This window comes from Tupaia chinensis, unplaced genomic scaffold (genome assembly GCF_000334495.1).
Source record: "Tupaia chinensis unplaced genomic scaffold, TupChi_1.0 Scaffold143758_1, whole genome shotgun sequence".
In the NCBI taxonomy this organism is placed as follows: domain Eukaryota; kingdom Metazoa; phylum Chordata; class Mammalia; order Scandentia; family Tupaiidae; genus Tupaia; species Tupaia belangeri.
The window spans coordinates 2,465,779-2,482,930 of NW_006203607.1; the positions used below are offsets into that span (position 1 = coordinate 2,465,779).

The 17,152-nt window shown below is 49.4% G+C and overlaps 1 protein-coding gene and 1 long non-coding RNA gene across 2 annotated transcripts in view; one reads left to right on the forward strand and one right to left on the reverse strand.

Moving 5' to 3' along the window:
* The window catches only part of MFSD2A (MFSD2 lysolipid transporter A, lysophospholipid), a 37,995-nt gene that overhangs the window by 14,649 nt on the left and 6,194 nt on the right, over nt 1-17,152 (reverse strand). Inside the window, exon 2 of the mRNA XM_027766873.1 lies at nt 11,173-11,254. The gene's annotated coding sequence lies outside the window, so the exon portion shown is untranslated. The remainder of the gene's footprint in view (nt 1-11,172; nt 11,255-17,152) is intronic.
* Nucleotides 32-11,346, forward strand: LOC114005413 (uncharacterized). Its single transcript, XR_003547264.1, has 2 exons — nt 32-281; nt 11,208-11,346. It is a non-coding gene; the product is annotated as an uncharacterized LOC114005413 (long non-coding RNA).

Here is a 17,152-nt window from a genome sequence, read left to right on the forward strand (position 1 = left end):
CAATCCCTGAGCCTCGCTGCCCCGCCTCCGGCCAATCCCCTTGCCCGCCTCCACCCACGCCCAGCCGCTCAGTGCCAGCGAGCCACGTTTTCCAGGCCCCTGAACCGGCATCCGGCTGCGCGTGCTTCTTGCAACTCGCCGAGAAGGCCACGAGACCCCTCCTGACACGCACGAGAAAACTGAGGCCCAAGGCTGAAAGCGACCTGCCCAGGCCCCCCCCAGAGTGAGTTCTCCCGGAGTCTGGCTACAACCCTACCTTCTGACCCCCGGTCCTAAGCAAGGTGAGGGCTCAGAGGTCTATGGCCGCTTTAAAATCTGGAGTCCGGTCGCATCTCCCTTTCCTCCAAGCCTGGATGATGTAGACTGGGCCCTTTCCCTGCCTGTATTTCTCTCTCTTTCCCCAACACTGACCACCCCCTCTTTCTCTCTTTGGCATCTGTGGGGCCCTCTGCCATGGGGAAGAAAGATGAGGCAACCCCGTGGCTGTCCTGTCCGGATGGAGCTCTCAAGTGGGGAGGAGCCAGGGCCTGGGCCACTAGAACACTAAGTAACTGTGGCCTTTTATGGATGGCTTCCTCCCACTTACCATGATCTCACTGGGCCCTCACAACCACCATATGAGGGTGGTACTATTATTATCCCCATTTTACAGCTGAGGAAAGGGGGACAAGAAGTGAAACAGCTGCTGTGTGGCAGGGCCAGGCCTGCAAGGTTTTGTCCCATTCCAAAGCCTTTGCTCTGAACAACCCTGCTGTCTCCTTCTTTGCCTGAATTCCAGAAGGCTGAATGGGGCCCAGGTTTCTCCCCACCAAGAAGCTCTGGGAGATCCAGGGTTACAGAGGCGCTCTGGGGTGAAACAACTGAGAAAAGAGAGTACAGCATAATCTAGGCCTTGAAAGAAGATGGGAGGACATTAGCCTGGAACAGAAGCCAGGCTCCGATGCCAGAAAGAACAGTCTTTTCTTCCACCTCTGGGTGGAAAGCCAATGTCACCCAGTCTTCCCAGACACTCTGGAGGATGGTTAGATGCTAGTTCTCTCTGATTAGGGAAGGGGCTTCAGGGACTCTCAAAGGCTACTCCCCACTGTTCTGTGGTTCCTTATTTCTTTCTTTAAACCTCCGGATGCAGGAAAGAGAGCTGGCCACACCAAGCTTTCTCATATACACTAGCAGATCCATCAGAGCGCATGGCTCTTGACCACTGCTCGGCAAGAGAGCCATGAGGCAGCTGGATACAGTGACAAGGCCCCGACTGGCCCCCCCGGGCTCCACGGTGGGCCCATGACACTGCTGTCTGTCTTCTCCTCTTCATGCTTAGCTTGGCTAAGGTGGACTTTATGATCCTTTCCAGCCCTAAAATCCTCACTCTCATAGAATCACACCACACCACAGGTGATCTGGGTCCCCCATCAGACTCTGCTTCCTGAAGGCGGGAGCCACATGTTTTTCACGTCCATTGACTAGCTCAGGGCCCCCACTCACAGTAGACGTTTAATAAATAAATATGCATTCCATGACTGGATATTCGGTCTTCAAATACCAGCACGAGAGGAGCCCAGTGGGAAAAGCCCCCATCTCTTCCATTTACTAGCTGTGTGGCAGATCCTCGACAATTCGGCTTCCCTCTCTGTGTGTAAAATGGGAATATTAATAGTACCTACCTGATAGAGTTGTTTTGGGGCCAAAACCAGAAAAAGCCACAAGAAGCATTTTGCACAAGTGCCTGAGAACTGAGGCTGGGCTAGTCCCCCTCCTGGCTGAATTCCAGTCTGTCAGTGTAGCAATGTAAGATTCCAGATATGGCCTGACCAGCCCAGCACAATAGGCCTATTATTTCCCCCAGTCTGGACGCGACACATTGTTAATGCAGCCTAAGACTGCTGGGCTTCAGAGCCTTTCTCTCCCATGATTAGTTCCCATCAGGTTGCGGTCAACTAAATCATTCAGATCCTTTTCACCGGAGCTGGGGTCAAGTCAGGTCTCTCCCCGATCCTCTGCTTTGTGCGATGTCTTGAAGCTCATAGCAGAACAATGTCATCTTGCTTATTCCAGCCTGCTGAAATTGGTTTGCACACTGGTTCTATTGCCCGCTGTTTCCTCGCGCTCCAGTTGTAGATCCAGCCTGGCCCTTGCAGTTTCAGCTCTACCATCCATAATTGTCGGTTGGGACAGAGCCCTGTAGCACACCCCTAGAGACTCTCCTCCCCCACTGACTGAGTCGGAACACTGTTAAACAGCTCCCAACTATCGAGCACCCACCATATGCAGAGCGAGCACCGTGCTCAGGGCTTTGTACATACATTGCATTTACTCCCTACGGCATTCTCACTGCCTCCCTCTTACTGACGACGATGAACCCGAGGCTAAAAGGGGAAGCAGGGACTAGATTTCATAAACCCAGGGTCAGGTCCCTTTTTCTGACGATGAGCTTGGTTGCAGACTTTTCATTTAGAGATGTCCTCCAGGTGCCTAGAGTCCTGGTCGCATGACTCTGTCGGCCCCCTTGCACATGCTCCTTCCTACCTCTCTATGCCCACACCAGCAGGCCTGGAACCCAGGGGTGTGGCTGAGGCGCCAGTCTGTAGTGGGCAGAGGGCAGTTTCCCAGCTCTGTCAGTCTCCGAAGCCTGGAGCAGAGGCCTGGCTCATTATTCGTAGCAGCATTCTCCCCATGTAGGACAGCTGTGGGAACAAGGGCTTCTCCCCGAGGGGGCAGCCAGCTCCCCACTCTGTGGTAGGACCACCCTCCTAGCCTTCCTAGACCCTTTCTGGGTCTAGCCCAGTCTCACAGCCTAGGACAAATGAACTCACGAGTTCCCCATGGGGCCGGCAGGTGGCCTGATGGTTAGGGTGCTGGACTCCCATATGGCCAACCATGATTTGAGTCCTGATCGTGGTGGCTTACTTTCTCACTTTCCTTTCTTTTTCTCTCTGGTCAAATTAAAATAATAATAATAAATAAATACAATTAAAGAAATACTTCTTTTGGGGAGCAGCAGGTGGCATGGTGGGTAAGGCGCTGGACACTCCCACATGGCCAACCATGGTTCGAGTCCTGGATCTGGTGGTTTGCTTTCTCACTTTCCCTCTTTCTCTCTGTGTCTCTCTCTGGTTAAATTTAAAAATAAATGAATAAATAAAATTAAATAAAAATTTAAAAAATAATAAATACTTCTTTAAAAGAGAATGGAAAGACTAGCAGTTAGCATAATGGCTATGTTACTGGACTCCCACGTAGTCGACCGTGGTTCATGTCCCGGACCCGGTGGCTTAAACTCATGCCGGGCACGTGTGTGTGTGTGCTCAAGATCTCGAGAGGAGAATGGAGGAGAAGGGATTGTGGCGTGGCCATCCCCCCTGGGGGGTGATTTCTCGCTTTCTGTCTCTCTGTCTCTCTCTCTCTCTCTCTCTGTCTGGCGAGCGCATGCGCCCTACAGCAAAAACTTCTAAATAAATAAATAATAAAAGAGAGTTGAGGCCTAGTGGGCAGTACCTGGATCATGGAGGCATCGCTAAATGGATTAATGATGTCACTGGATACCTAGTGGGTTCTAGCTCTCATGAGAAGGGGTTAGTTCTTGTAAGAGTGAGATTTTTGTTGTTTTGTTTTTAGATTTTTTTGCCACTGGGCATGTGCACTTGCTGGAGACAGACACAGAAAGGAAAAGTGAGAAATTACCCCCCAACAGGAGGATGGTCACTCTGCAGTCCCTTCTCCTTTATTCTCCTCTCAGGATTTTGGGCACAAATGCACATGTGGCCTGAGTGTTTTTCAGGCTGCAGGACCCAGGATTCGAACTGCAGAGTTGACCATGTAAGACCCAGTGCCTTAACCACCACGCCACCTGCTAGTCCCAAGAGTGGGTTGTTTTTAAAGAAAGATTCTGGGCCAGCAGTGGCATGGTGATTAAAAGGCAGCCATGTGGGATACAACACTTAACCTCCACGCCACCTTCTGTTCCCTGTTATCACTATTATTATCATTAATACCCTGGGCAAAACCTCTCCAAGGAAAGCCTTATGGTCAGAGGGGAGAAAATCTGCAGGTGAGCGGTAGTGGGCTAGACTTATGTCTCGTGACTCAAGGCGGCATTTCCAGCACTGTGGATGCTGCAGGGCAGAGTTGCCAGTGGAGCTGTTGAGGTGTCAATGCTAGGACACTGTTGCTGGGTGAAAGTATTGCTAGATACCAACGTTGCCGGGTGGAAGAACATGCAGTCAGTTATCCAGTGCAAGATCTCTTCAGGACTTAGCTGGCAGAGCTACCGTCCTGACTTCTGCAGAACAAACATGCAAGCTTTGAAACATGCTAGTGGCTGCTAGCAAATTCATGCCCTGAGTGGCAGTGCTCCAGGAGAGTGAATGGCTAGGATGGAGGGTTAAGTGCTGGGGCCAGCTCCATGGCCTAGTGGTTAAGGGAGCCAGATTCCACGTGGCTGACTATGTGTGTGCACACCCAAAATCCTGAGAGGAGAGTGGAGGAGAAGGGATTGTGGCATGGCCATTCTGCCTGGAGGGTGATTTCTTGCTTGCTGTCTGTCTTTCTCTGTCTCGCTGGCAAGTGCACATGCTCCATAGCAAAAATCTCTCTTATAACAAAACAAAACCAGGGACTGGCAGGTGGTGTGGTGGCTAAGGCACTGGACTCCCACGTGGCCGACCATGGTTCGAGTTGCAGACCTGGTGGCTTGCGTTCTCACTTTCCATTTCTTTCTCTTCCTGTCTCTCTCTCTCTCTCTAGTCAAATAAAATAACAATAATAAATAAAACTAAATTATTAATAAAACAAAACAAAACTCCAGACATGTATGCATGCATGCCCAGAATGGAGACATGGAGGGGAAAAGATTGTGGTATGACCATACTCTATTGAGGGATTCATTCTCCCTCTCCCTCTCTCTTTGTCTCTCTCTGGCTCCCTCTCTCTTTGTCTCTCTCTGGTGAGAATATACATGCTCTGGCAAAAGAAAAAAAAAAAAAGTGTGGGGCCTGGACCAAGAGTTTCCTGGAACAGTTGCTATGATGAGTATGCTGCAATGTGTTCCCCATCTTGACCCTTGCTTTGCCTTGCGGGAAGGAGGCAGGGCAGAGGAGATTATTGAGAGAGGCTCTTTAGAAGGAAGTATCTGAGGGTCCTTGAAATCACTTGAGGCTACCAGTTCCTCAGTTCCTGCCTGGATGTCATTTGGGCAATTGAGGGGCAATACAAGCCTCATGACTGATCCATCTGCCCTCATGAGGCTATGGGCCACTCCACAGGGAGACCCCCTGCTCTGGGTTTCTAGATTGGGCCTAGTGATGAGTCTCACTTCTGAGCCTCAACTCTCAGGGGGCTGAGGGGCATGGAGAGTGCCTAGAGATTCGTTGGGACAGCGACTATCCTCCCTTCAACCAACCTGTGTCTCAGCACCTTCTTATTCTAGACTCCCCTGAGTTCAGGGTCTTCCCTAGAAGAGAGACCACCCTGCTCCTTCCGGAAGGCTGTCTGCTGAGGACACGTAAGCATGACAGAATGGAAGAAGCTGAGGAAGGTCTTGGCTCAAAGAGACTTGCTATATAAGATAAGCAAGATAGAGCTTAAGGGAGCCCCAGTGGTTGGACCAGGCTACCAGGTTTCCTCAGGGCCTATTAGATCAGGTGAGGTGCTCCTTGGGCAAGAACCCAGAGCCTAACCATAGAGGAGACAGTAGGGATTGATGTTTGAGCAACGTTTCCCTACCTGGCTGGCCAGGACTCTGACCTCCTCATGCTCACACCACATTGCTGCAAGGAGGCCCTGCCTCAGTCTGCTAGCCCTAATTGGAAGAGTCTTGTAGAGCAAGTGATTTGTTGGACACAGGCCAGTGTGACAGAAGCAGAACCTGCTACGGGTGCCTCTGGAATCCTGCCCCGTCTCTGGGCCTCCTTTTGCCCATTTACATAAAGCACATGCTGGGCCACCCATGTTGTATGTCGGCTGTTTCCCACCTGCACTCTGGCGGCCGGGACCTCTAGCTCTCGGTGGCTGGCTCCAGATGGCATGGAAACACTGACCTTGTGCTTATTACAAGCAAGAGAGAACAGTGTAGCTGGGGCCATGGGAGTACAGACTTGAGCTGGTACCATGGCCTAGTGGTTCAGGAGCTGGATCTTACATGGCCAACTACGGTTCAAATCCCTGCCCCAGCAGCTTAACATACCAGGCATATGTGCATACATGCCCCAAATTCCCAAAGGTTAGAGAAATGGAGAAGAAGGTAGAGTGGCATGCCCACGCCCCATTAGGGGGTGCTTTCTCTGTGTGTCCCTCTGGTGTGTGCACATGCCCTCTAGCAAAATAGGGCGGGTAGTTTAATTCACTGATCCTATCTGTAATAATACCTCTTAGTGTTATCCCAGGATCCAGGGAGACAGTGTGTCCCTGCACTTTAGAGCTGGCTGTCAACAAATGTTCACTTCTTGGGAACCAGCAGTTAGCGTAATGGCTATGTCGCTGGACTCCCACGTAGTCGACTGCGGTTCGCGTCCCGGACTCAGTAGCTTAAACCTCATGCCGGGTGCGTGTGCGTGCGTACCCAAGATCCCGAGAGGAGAATGGAGGAGAAGGGATTGCGGCGTGACCATCCCCCTGGGGGGTGATTTCTCGCTTTCTATCTCTCTGTCTCTCTCTGTCTGTCTGGCGAGTGCACACACCCTATAGCGGAAAAAAAAAAAAACTCTCAAAAAACAAAAACAAAAAACCAAATATTCACTTCTTTTCTTTCCTTTTCTATTTCCCTCTGATTGGCAGTATACATGTCTTTGATTAGTAGTCAATGGGGGGGACCAGCAGTTAGCATAATGGCTATGTCGCTGGACTTCCATGTAGTTGACCGCGGTTCGTGTCCCGGACCTGGTGGCTTAAACTCATGCGGGGTGTGTGTGCGTGCGTGCCCAAGATCCTGAGAGAAGAATGGAGGAGAAGGGATTGGGGCGTGGCCATCCCCCCTGGGGGGTGATTTCTTGCTTTCTGTCTCTCTGTCTCTCTCTGTCTGTCTGGCGCCCTATAGCAAAAACCTCTTAAAAAAAAAAAAGAAAGTAGTCAATGGGAAGTCTGTAGCCTCAGCTTCTTGGGAGGCTGAGGTAGGAGGATCACAAGTTCGAAGTCAGCCTAGCAATATAGCAAAACCCATCTCGCTCTCTGTTTTTTTTTTAAAGAATTATTTATTCAATTTTATTTATTCATTTATTTATTTTAATTTGACCGGAGAAAGAAAGAGAGAGAGAGAGAGCGCGCAGAGGAAAAGTGGGAAAGCAAGCCGCCAAATCCAGGACTCGAACTGCTATTGGCCATATGGGAATATCCAGCACCTTAACCACCACTCCACCTGCTGGTCCCCCATCTCTCTCTTAAAAAAAAAAAAAAAGAAAAGAAAAGAAAAAAAAGAAAAGATGGACCAGCAGGTGACGTAATAGTTTTGTCGCTGGACTCACATGTAGTCAACTGTGGTTTGAGTCCTTGACCTGGTGACTTGAAATTCACGCTGCATGCATGCCCAAAGTCCAGAAAGGAGAATGGAGGAGAAGGGATTGTGATGTACCCATACCTCCTGGGGGGATGATTTCTCGCTTTCTGTCTCTCTGGCAAGCACAAAAGCCCTGCAGGAAAAATCTCTCTTTAACAAAAAAAGAAAAGAAAGACAATGAGAAAACAAATTTCTCAATAATTAGTTTTTTAAAGAATGATTTAATTTAATTTTATTCATTGTCATTATTTTCTTTCTTTCTTTTTTATTTTATTGAAGTTGACCAGAGAGAGACAGAGAGAGAAAGGAAAGTTAGAAAGCACGCTGCCAGGTCTGGGACTCAAACCACAGTCAGCCATGTGGGAGTGCAGCGCCCTTAACCACCACGCCACCTGTTGGCCCCAAGAAAACAAATTTCTTATCATGGTCTGAGATTAAAAATTTAAAACACAGAAGCTCTGAGGGAGAAAAAAAAATCACACAGGAATACTTGGCAGTATAAAAGGGCCTTGTTGGTGCTCTCACTGAGCTTTTTCTGGATGCACCCAGCAGCACAGAGGAGAACTGGGCGTGGATAAACTCGTCCTTGGAGGGAGTCACATCTAGTCATGGAGATCAACACAGGAAGGATGGTACAAACGATTTGTCTAAGGCCTGATGGGAATCTGTCTGAGTGTACAGAATTGAGAACACCGGATTCTGTTAGCGGGCTAGAGGTCTCCAAAGGCATTACTGAGGAGATGATGTGGAACCAAGCCCTGAGATGAGAAGGAATTACTGAGACAGGCAGGGCACACAGACGACGGGGACACCACAGACACGGAGGTGTGGCGGAGGATGGCAGGACTTGCTGGATGGGAAACCGTAGGTCGAGAAGATGGAAGGAAGCCTTGCATCCTCTATCTGAAGACAGTAGAGAGCCTTTGAAAGGATTCTGAGGGTCAGCCCAGTGGCCTAGTGTTAAGGGAGCCGATCCCACATGGCCAACCTTGGCTTGAATCCTGGTCCCAGTGGCTTGAAAAACATGTCGGGCATGTGTGTGGCCTCAGATACCAACAGAGGAAGATATGGAAGAGAAGGGACTGCAGTGCAAAGGCCCTTTATCCCCCTTCCTCTCTCTGTCTCGTTCTTTGTCTCTCACTCTCTGGCAAGTACACATGCCCCTTGGCAATTTTAAAAAAGAAGAAGAAAATGAAAGGATCCTGAGCAGAAGAGTAGCATAACACATCTGCACTTTACAAAGATGACACTACCACTTGCCCTCCTCGAACCGTCATCCCATCTCTCTTGTTAGCAATACCTAACCGGTCTCTTATGATCCAATCTCCAACAATCAGATTCACTAAAAAATAAATTTAAAAAAAGTTTTAAAAAGGGACCAGCAGTTGGCGTAATGGCTATGTCACTGGACTCCCACATAGCCAACCACGGTTTGAGTCCCGGACCTTGTGGCTTAAACTCACGTCAGGCGTGTGTGCGTGCATGCCCAAGATCCTGAGAGGAGAATGGAGGAGAAGGGATTATGGCATGGTCATCCCCCCCGAAGAGTGATTTCTCGCTTTCTGTCTTTCTTTCTGGCGAGCACATATGCCCTATAGCAAAAACCTCTCCAAAAAAAAATTTCTTTTAAAAGCTGGGGACAGCAGGTGTCATGGTGGTTAAAGGCACTGGACTCCCATGTGGCCGATCATGGTTCGAGTCCCAGACCTAGCAGCATGCTTTCTCTCTCTCTTTCACTCTATCTCTGGGCAAATTAAAAGAAAGAAAGTTAAATAAAATAATTCTTAAAAAAAAAAAACCTTATCTCCCTTCCTCTCCCCACCCCCTTTAAAATTGGCCTATTATTGGGATCAGCAGATGGCATAATGGTTATGTCACTGGACTCCCACACAGTCGACAGTGGTTTTAGTCCTGGGCCTGGAGGCTTTAAGCCTCACTCACGCCAAGTGTGTATACATGTGTGCCCAAGGTCCCGAGAGGAGAATGGAGAAGGGATTGCAGCCTGGCCATCCTCCCGGGGGGTGATTTCTCACATTCTTTCTCTGTCTCTCTAGTGAGCACACGCCTTCTAGAGCAAAAATCTCTCAAATAAATAAATGAAATTGACCTATTATTATATATGTGTTGAGTAAGTGCTTATGGATAAACGAACAAAAGAATGAAGGGGCTATATGTAACAGGTTTTGGGGTCTATTAAAACACTTCCTGGTTCCTTTCTGGGGGAAGTAAGACCAGAGAAGGGAAGGGAAGCAGACCAAGGACGCATAGCGAGTCAGCAGCAGCAGGACTCTGCCCCTCGCAGAGAAAGCCCCAGGCCGTATTTTGCCTGGTTTCTCAATCCCCAGGCTGGACCCTCCAGACCAGGGCTGTGAACACCCCACCACGCATGTGCATGCGTGCACGTGCGCATGTGCACACACACACACACACACACACACATACCAGCTCCTTGTCTCCTGCCAAAGCAGGACTGGGATCTGGAACTGAACCCCCCACCCCACCCTGCCCTACCCCACCCCACAGCTCACAACCTTGACCCTCTTCCTCCGCAAATACACCAAGGAGGAACATCAAGGACTGCTAGGCTGTTGGCTGAGTGGAAGGTTCTAGGCCACCATGACTATTTGGGTGGGCTCTGGTTCTGGAGCTAAGATAGGGTCTGTGTTCTAGACTTTGGTGTGGATTCTGAGTTGGACTTTGGGCCATTCTGGGCCCTAGACATTGGGCTTAGTTTTAGGCCCTCCAGACTCTGGGTCTGTGAGCTGGGGCATAGCTCCTGGGCTTTGCTCTAAGTTCTGGGGCCCTAGCTGAACTTTGAATCCAGAGTTACTCATGCTTTGAGTTCTGCTGTCTGGATTCTGGGCTCTCGGCTTTAGTTGTGCATTCTGGGCTGGACTTTGGACTCGAGTTTAGGCTTGGGTTCTAGACTCTGGGCTGTGTTATGAGTACTGGAATGGATTTTGAACTCTGGGCTGTGGGCTCTGGGTCTAGGTTCCATGATGGACTTTGAGGCTGGGCTGGATTCTAGATCTTAAGCAGTAATCTGTGGTCTCTGTCCCCAGAACTCTAGGCTTATGTCGTGGGGTAGTCACTGAAAGAAAGCAGCAACTTCCTGAGTCTCTCTCTTCACCCCCTCCTCTTCCTGGAGACTTACAGTTTTGCTCTCTCCTAGGAGAGAGGGCAGAAGTGAAGTAGGCTTCTTTAAGCTTCCCGAGGACTTTCCTGGCCACCAGGAAGAAGTGGGAACTGAAGGGTAGGGCAGGTGGCACGTGGCACGTGGCAAGTGGCAAAGTCTCAGGCAGCTGGAGTCTGCCCTGCTTGTTATCAAGGACCTTTCCAACAGCAGCATGCCACCCACAGCTTGGCTTCCTGTGGGCAGCCCAGGAGTGAGGCAGCGTCTGGGCCTGGGCCTGAGTCTGAAGAGCTCCCATCCCTATCACCCTGCCCCACTCCCCAGGGCTTTGCCCACATTGCGTTCCAGCAAGGAGTTGAATTTGAAGCTCCCACTGCCCCGAAGAGGCTTTGCCTGCTTCCCCTGAGCCTTTGCCTGAGCCCTGCCACTTTCCCCCACAGTCCCTTTCCTTACCACTGACTGCTCTGCATCTCAATCCCCCTCTTGCTCCCACGCCTGCTCCCAAACCTCCTGCCCAGTGGGATTCCTCTGCAACTGCACTGTGGACCATGCTTACCCATGACACTGTTTCCTCGATGTCACCCTCTGCAGGCCACCCCGGGACTATGCAGCAGACTTCACTGATCAAGCGAGACTTCCTGTGGGGAAACGCAAGGAGAAGAAATAACTTTGAATTGTGCATGTCACATAACTGCCCAAGGGGAAATACAGCCAATACCCGTTAAACGTTTTCACAGGATGTTCCCTAATGGGTACACTCAGTTCCCAACTTTATTCTCCTGTCTCAGATCCTCCTTCCCTACTCAAAGAAAGAGACCACCTTTTTAGTTCTCCACCTGGCACAGTCTCCATCAGGCTCTGTGCAGGAAACCACACCCCCTAAGCCACATGGGTCGAGATCAACAGGATAAGGAGCACTTCATAGAACACTTCCCAAAGTCTGAGTTACTCAGTCTAAAATAGTATCGCAGCGGGAGGATGGAAGGTTGCAGGAAACAGACTTCAGCCAAACCGCCTAGAGTGGGCTTGGCAATTTTGATCCTCAAGGTCCTACCCCTTTAAAGTCTTTCTAGCAATAAGAAGTGGCAAGCTACGACTCCTCCTCATTGTTCAGACTTGTCCTTTTGGAGCCAGTAGGCCTAACAGTGGGTGGTTAAGTGCAGATCAAATACACACATGTCCCTGTGTTTATTCTCAGCCACAACGCAGCATAAGTCCATGTTGAAGGGGGCCGTGGGTGGCACAGCAGTAAAAGTGGCACTCTGTGGGGCTGATTCACATGGGAAGGGTGCTGGTTTATGTTTGGAGACCTGAGTGTGCCCATGGTCTGGGCTGGCTGAGGCTGAGGGTGGGTTGTGGCATTAGGGCCCTGCGAGAGGTACTATTATCTCTTTCTGTCTTTCATTCATAGACCAGATAAACACACTTTTAAGAAATAAAATAGAGGCCACCAGTTGGTGTGGTGGTTAAGGTGCTGGATTCCCACAGGGGTGACAAGTTCAAGTCCTGGACCCCATTAACTTGAAAATCACACTTGGCGTGTGTGCGTGCATGCCCAAAATTCAAGAGAAGGGAGAAGAGATTGTAGCATGGCCATTTCCCAGGGGAAAATGGCCACTTTTTTCTCCTTCCTTCTCTTTGTCTCTCTCTGGTGAGCACACACACCTAAAATAAAATGAATCCATATTAAAGAAGAGAAATACTTTCCTAAGGGCCCTAGTATCTGGTCCTTGAGTACAGTGGGGCTAATGCTCAAATCACTATTATCTTTTTTAATTTTGTTATACAGTGCGTATTCTTGCCAGGGAGAAACAGAGAGAGAGAGATTTAAATCACCCACCAGGAGGTATGGCCTCACCACAATCCCTTCTCCTCATTCTCCTCTTGGGTTTTTGGGCATGTGCACACATGCGCATGTGTTTCTCAAGCTGCCAGATCTGGAACTTGGACCACAGTTGGCCACATGAGATCCAGCCACCTTAACCACCATGCCAACAGTTGGCCCACTCAAATTATTTTTTAGGGCAATGTCAAATCCTTTGGTTACATCTCAGCTTCCAGGCCATGCCCCTACCTATTTTGCATAAAAAGTTTTGAAAAAATGAACAGGGGGTTGATAAAGAGCATCAACTTATCAGTCTCCCCCTTGGAGGCATCTTGTCACTGTAAGAGCTTTGAAACAATTACTTTCTTTACTTTAGACCAGATCATGGAGTGGAAGTTGGGATCTTTCTCAGGCCTAAGCAGAGCAATCTAGAAGTGTAGGCACTAGGTTTTTCCAAGGACATCTTCGTCCTTTCTATCTGAGGGTGGCATCGTCCCTCACAGCTGTCTGTCCCGGGGAACCTCAGGGCTGCGGACCCCTGACCATCCTCATTTCTTGGCATGCTTCAGGTTGGCTCATTCTGTCTCCCCAGCCTGGAAGCCTCTGGCATGCAGGAACTAGGCCAGGATCCCTTAATTCACATGCGCATTCACCGAACCCTGACTGTGTCAGGCAGAGTCCTTGAAGAGTTCAGAGTCTGAGGAACAGACCAACAGGTAAATAAATCATTACAGTAAGACTGTGATAAAGAAAAACATGATAGAGGGAAACAGGAGAGATACAGGCGAAGTTGCCACATTGCACAATTCTGAGGGTCCATACGGCTGGTGCCCCCTGGAGTTGTGCAATGAGACATGATCATGTGAGAGCCCAGGGGAGGCATCTGACCCAGCCTGGAAAATCCAGGAAAATACCAGGAGACCAGGCAGTACCTGAAGCTTGAAGGGCAAGTTTGCCAGTCAGACGGGAGTGAAGGGCAAGCCACGCAGACCAATCCACATATGCAAAACCAGAGAGGGGTGAAGGAACACATTCAGTGTTGGAAAATATCAGGAAATACACTTCGGCTGACGCATTAGGCACATGTGGAGAAATGCCTGGAGCTCGTTTGTTAAGTGAGTTCACGAATATGAAGACTATAATCACAAAAGTCATAATCACCCACGTTTGTCAACTGCTCACTCTGCTGGGCACCAGGTTAAGTGGCGTCCATACATGCATTTTCTCATTTTAACCTTACAGCAGCCTCATGGGGTAGGTTCATTAGCATTTTCCCTTCTGCAAATAAGGAAACCAAGGCTCAGAGAAGTTTCATTAACTTGCCCAAAGACACAGAGCCAGGATGGCAACTCATATCTCCGGATTCCAGAACCCTGAGCCCTTGACCACTGCTTCCCTCAACACCAGAGCTCTTGATCTTGGGCTGTGGTGGCCGCAGTGTGGACACAGGGAGGCACCCGCAGTCACATCTGTCCCTTTGAGTGTTACCGGCTGTAGTGTCCTCAGTGGGTATTAGCGTTGATGAGGGTCGTCTCCACTGAGATCTTATTTTTTATTTTATTTTTTTTAGTTTGTTATACCGTACTTGTACTTGTTGAAGACAGAGAAGGAGAGAGAAAGTGAGAAATCAGCCCTCAGAGGGGCTGGCCATGCCACAATCCTGTCTCCTTCATTCTCTCGGGATTTGGGGCATGCACGCACATGTGCCCAGAGTGTTTCTCAAGCTGCCGGGTCTGGGACACAAACCATGCCGTCTGCCGTGTGGGTGTGGGATCCAGCGCCTTAACCACCATGCCACCTGTTGGCCCCAGGTCTCCTCTTTATAACTTCACAATTTGGCTAAATTGCAACACATGAATGTTGGAGGGATACCTTCGGACCATAGCAGTGACTTTTTATCCCAGGCATGGTGTGGCCTGCACCCTGGAAAACATCAGGTTTTCTGCAGCACACTCACATCACATCACGTGTTTCAACCCCATCAGGACCTCCGTCTTTCCACTCCTCCATCGCCTCCCACCCGAACAGCCCTGCCTAGTTTCATTTCATCTTTCCTCCCACAGGGCTCGTATTTCTCTGGCAACCTCTCCCTCTGCTCTCATCCTGAGTCAGGCCCAAATCATTTCTTTCTCTGCTCCTGTCCCAAGTTGCTGTGAGCTGCTGGAGAAAACCATGTAATCGCATGTGATCTCTGAGGTCTCCTGCTTTGCAGCCTTTGCTCTGGTTCTTGCCAGCTTTGGGGCTTTTCCCCAGCCTTATTCTAGGAATTCTTTTTTCAGTCGTCTTTTTACCCTACCCTCTCCCACTGCTCCAATGACCATATTAACACTAATCACTCAAGTTTGAAGCTCCACCCAAGTCTGGAGGCCTGAGTGGATATTTCGTACCTTTGTTCATAAAGCTAACATTTTTTGGTTCGTTAGACACTACGCTTGGAAGATGGCATGGCCGTGTAAGCTTACAGTCTAGTGAGCAGATATAACCATCAATTAGCCAGACATGGTTGCAGAGAGAGCTGAGAGGACAGAGGAGGAGAGCGCGGGTCCAAGGAGCGTGCATCAGTTAGGCTTAGGTTTGACTGTGGTTGACAGAAACCCCAAATCACAGTCATGACACCCAGTCAGATGTCTTGAGGTAACAAGTTCAGAGCTAGTACGGGGGTCCATGACTATCAGAGCCCCAGTGCTTTCTGTCTTATTGCTCTACCACCCTCTGCTATTCATTTTTTTCTTTTAAAGAATTATTTTTGCTGGGGTCCACAGGTGACATGGTGGTTAAGGGCGCTAGACTCCCACATGGCCAACTGCGGTTCAAGTCCCAAACCTGGTGGCTTGCTTTTTCATTTCCCTCCTCTCTCTCTCTCTTTCTCTCTCTCTCTGTCCCTCTGTGGTCAAAATTCAAAATAAAAAAAAAAAATTCTTTTTTATTTAATTTTATTTTATTTACTTTTTAAATTTTAAATCCTCCACTATTTTTTCTTCTTGAAATGTTTAACTTAATTTCATTTATTATTATTATTGTTATGTTTCAATTTGACCAGAGAGAGATGGAAAGTGAGAAAGCAAGCCCCCAGGTCCAAGATTCGAACCATTGTCAGTCATGTGGGAGTCCAGCACCTTATCTACCATGCCACCCGTTGGCCCCTCCTCTACTATTCTTAACATCATGCATCTATCACATAGTTCAATATGTCTGCTCAAGCTCTAGCCATCATGTCTGCATTGTAGCCCAAACGGGAAAGGGCTCAAAAATGGTGCACTCTCCTTTTAAAAGCAGTTTGGGGACCAGCCAGTGATAGTTAAGGTGGCTGGATCCCACAGGGCTGACTGTGCAGTTTACATCCCAGACCCAGCGACTTGAAAAACACACCAGGCAAGTGAGTGTGTGTGCCCCAAATCCCAAAAGGCAGGAGAAATGGAGAAGGGATTGTAGCATGACTACCCCCATGGGGGCTGCTTTCTCACTTTCCCTCTCTGTCTCTCCAGCATGTACGCGTACCTTTTGGCAAATTCAACAACAACGACAAGACAGTTCCTGCAAGTTGCACAAAACACTTGGCCTACACGCTGTTGGCCACGCTTAGTCACATAGTTACACCTAGCTGTGAGAAATTCTGGGAATCATGGTTTTCACTCCAGGCCAACCATGTGCACAGCTCAAAATCAGGCTTCTGCGCCTAAGGACAAACAAGATACTGGGTAGTAGGGGAAAACTTGTAGTTTCAGCTTCAGAAAACGTCTCGTGAGCTGGTACTTCAGCTGAATTTTGAGACGTAAATCAATCAGGCAAAATAGAGTGTTTTTGTTTTTATTTTTAGAAGTTAGCTAGAGAGTGTGTGCATGCACTAGGGAGATACAAGGAGAAAAAGGGAAAATTGGAAAGCACTCCTCATAGGAGATAGCCACACCGCAATTTCTCCTCCTCTGTCTCTCGTTTGAGGATTTGGGCACACATGCATGTGCACCCATTGTGTTTTTCAAGCCCCTGGATTTGGGACCCAAACTACTCAGCCAGGCATGTGGGATCTAGCCGCCTTAACCACCATGCCAACAGCTGGTCCATGGCGGGGTTTGGAATGCAAGTGGTTCAGGGTGTCTTCAGCATGGAGCGTTTGCTAGGGAGAGGCAGGAGACACAAGTACAGGCACATTCTTCCAGGAACGACTCTGAGAGGCAAGTCGTGGCCCATTCTGAGAAAAGAGGCCAACGAGGAGCAGAGAGGTTTAAAATGAGGTTCCTCCAGAAATCTGCAGCCTGGATAAGGCTTGGCCCTGTAGGTCTCTAAACTGTCCTCCCTCAGAGGGCTGAAGCACCGGAGATGCCAATTTGCAACAGAGCCAAGTTCTCTTGGCAAGGAGGCTTGAGAAACTTGGACTGGGCTAAAGCGCTGAGGTAAGTATCTAGGGCTGGTCTGTGACAGTAAGGCCATTGGCCCCACCAGCCTTGACTACTGGTCAATGGGAGGCAGGGGGGAAGCTGGGCCCACGTGACCTGCCGGCGGGAGCCTCCTCCTAAGACACATCATCAGGGCTTCCAAAGGTTGTGTTTATTTCCCTGGCACGTTTGCAGGGAAGCAGGGCAGTCAGCGGGGCTCGAGGCCTCCAGCTCTCTGGAGGAATGGACTCGGACCTCTTGGCTCTGTCTCTAAGCCCTTCTCTGCTCTTGCAGCAAGTTGACCATGACCTTGGTCCAGGCCACCGTCAGGTCAGCAG